Source organism: Octodon degus, unplaced genomic scaffold, assembly GCF_000260255.1.
Source record: "Octodon degus isolate 3935 unplaced genomic scaffold, OctDeg1.0 scaffold00033, whole genome shotgun sequence".
In the NCBI taxonomy this organism is placed as follows: domain Eukaryota; kingdom Metazoa; phylum Chordata; class Mammalia; order Rodentia; family Octodontidae; genus Octodon; species Octodon degus.
Genome location: NW_004524609.1, coordinates 5001713 through 5004395, shown reverse-complemented (window position 1 = coordinate 5004395; position 2683 = coordinate 5001713). Strand labels below are relative to the sequence as shown.

The window sequence follows — 2683 nt, the reverse complement described above, 5'->3', positions numbered from 1 at the left end:
CTCCTTCTTCTTTTTTAATTTCACAGTTTATCATGACTTATAAGTGTCAGTTAAAAAACATCAGTCCCTTAAACCCCGTAGAAGTAAGTGTGCAGAAAGTCTGCAAAACCAAACATACTATAAACATTTTACATAGAGAATCCGGAACCGCAGGTCACTCAGTTGCCTCGTTAGTGTGCCGCGGCAGCCAAGTGGTCCTGGACCTCTGCCTCCTGAGCCTCCGGAGGCCTGCCTCACTGCGGATGCCAATGTCCTCGCTGCCTTCCGCCACCTGCCCTTTCCAGCTCTCCTTCCGGGTTACCCTGGCTGTATGAATGGCCCTGTCAAGCTCCAAGTCTTCATTAGATCTTTTCTCAGGGAAAGTTTTCCCATCCACACAGTTCTTTTCCATGGCTGTGGCCTTCCAGGCAAAGTAAACTCCAGATGGATCTGACTGACATAGACGTGGCCGTTCCAACCGGAGACAGGTAAAGAAACCCCGGCCGGAGACCACCTCCCTGGGCCATAGCCTGCCTCACGGGAGCTGCTCCCTGCACTAGCCGGCTGTGGGGACGACGGGCTCCCAGTACACAAGCAGGACTGCTGGGAGAGTGTGCAACCTCTGTGTGCAGCGTTCTGCACTCTGGGCCCGGCCTCTGCACACCCAACCCATGTGCTTGGAAAGTGGCTCTACTTTGTGTACACTTTGTCATCATGCAGAAGGGACTCCTGCTTCTTCTCATGTGCTAATGTCACACCACTTTCAGCGTTAGTTCCCATCGCACAGGCTCCTCCAGCTGCAGCAGCGAATGCATATTCAATCTGGACAAGCTCACCAGACAGGCTGAAGGTTGTAATGGAAAAACTGTAGCCAGAGAGCCCAAGCGAGCTTCTTTATTTATAACAACAATCTTGACAAAATCTCTGCACTTTTGGCTGCAGAATCCCCCGGTTTTTCTACACGAAGCAATTTGTTCCATATCACTGTCAAGTTATTTTTATTTTCTGGGCATTTACTACTCTGCTACATGCCATCCCACATCAAAAACATTCTCTGCATTTAATAGAGGCCTGATAAATGGGCCTACATATAAGAATTGCCTCATGGGGCTGGGGAGATGGCTCAGTAGAATAAGCACTTGCCTGGCAAGCACAAGGGCCTGAGTTCCATCCCCAGTTCTGAAGGGGGGGGGGGGAGATTGTCTCAGGACTTGATATATATAGTTTTATTAAAAAAGGCTTTAACATCTGCTTAGTAGCTGTTATGGTTGATACGCTGCAGCAGCTAAGTGACTCAGCAGGGGGGGCAGGGGCCTTACTTCATAAACATAGTGAGCTTTAGCGAGAGGAAGGCCTCGGAAGCCTGCTCACAATAGAAGGGAGAAAAATAGGCTTGTTCTCCTTCCTTTTGCTCTCGTTGCTTTTGCTGTCTTCTGCCACCTTGAAGTATTGCCCCTGTGCCACCCCACCCTGCCTTGGAGCCTGCTGATTATGGACTGAAATCTCCACATACTGAGCTAAATAAACTTTCTTTTTATATTTTAGGACAGGGTCTACAAGGTCTACAGAGTCTCACTGCTTAGAACGGACTCATAGCGATCCTCCTTATTTTTAGCCTCCCAAGTGCTGGGATTACAGGTGTGTACCACCATACCCAGTCTCCATCACCATCTCAGCACACCCCGGATTGAACTCTTGTCCTGTGTCTGCCTAAGCAGGCACTTTAATCCCCTGAGCTATTTGACCGGCCCTTCCTCCTGTAATTTTGAGTCTTGGGTATTTGTCTCAGCAATGAGAGAAAAGTAACTAACAGAATTTGGTACCAGGAGTGGGGCCATTGCTGTGACTACACCTGACCCTGGTACCAGGAGTGGGGCCATTGCTGTGACTACACCTGACCCTGTGGTTCAAGAGCCTTTGGGAATGGCTTATGGCAAAAGTTCAGAAAGGTTTGAAAGTGTCCCCTGAAAGAGTAGGGCTGGAACGCCTTACGATGTTGTGTACAGAAGATTCTGGACAAAGCTAGAAGACAAGAAGGCTGGTAGAAATCCTGCCGATAAAGACCAGGCTCAGGAGTTTTCTGCTATGTTATGCACATACGGTGAGGGGTTTCAGTGGACAGGGCCTCATCAGACTGCATCTGAAAACAGTGGGGTGGAAAGCTCCTCATTATTTGTATTATACTGTATTGTATTGTACTTTCTGGTGTTCAGAGACAGGGTCTTACTATGAGGTTCAGGCTGGCCCTTAACTCACTATGTTGTTGTCTTACTTTTTACTTGTTGCTGGGACAAATACCTGACACTCAAAATGAAGGAAGGAAAGGTTTATTTCTGGAGGGTTCAGTCCATATTCCGTTGGCTCCAAGGCACACAGCAGTTCACGCAGCAGAAAACAATGAAGAGCGGAGGAGGAGCAGCAGCTGCGGCGGCGTCCATCAAGCCTCTCTCTTCCGTCTGCGAAGACCAGCGCTCCACAGTGAAGATCCGAGCTCCTCCAAAGACTGGGACTTCTCCACGGAAGCGGGGCGGGCGGCGGGCGGCAGGAGACCAGGCAGGGCAGCTTCCTGCCTTTCTAAAAATCCTGGGTCCTGCCCACCTGCAGGGGTAGGCCCCCATGCTGAGAACTGCCCAAGCTGATTCAGCCAAGCTGACACAATGTATCAACTAACACAGTTGTCCATGTTTTTGTTTTTGAGACAGGG

General features: G+C 49.5%; 1 protein-coding gene and 1 pseudogene across 2 annotated transcripts in view; one reads left to right on the top strand and one right to left on the bottom strand.

Moving 5' to 3' along the window:
• Pitpnc1 (phosphatidylinositol transfer protein, cytoplasmic 1) overlaps window positions 1-2683 on the top strand; it is a 293224-nt gene that overhangs the window by 5256 nt on the left and 285285 nt on the right. The gene's annotated exons all lie outside the window — the stretch shown is intronic.
• The window catches only part of LOC105742034, a 30870-nt pseudogene continuing 28357 nt past the window's right edge, over window positions 171-2683 (bottom strand).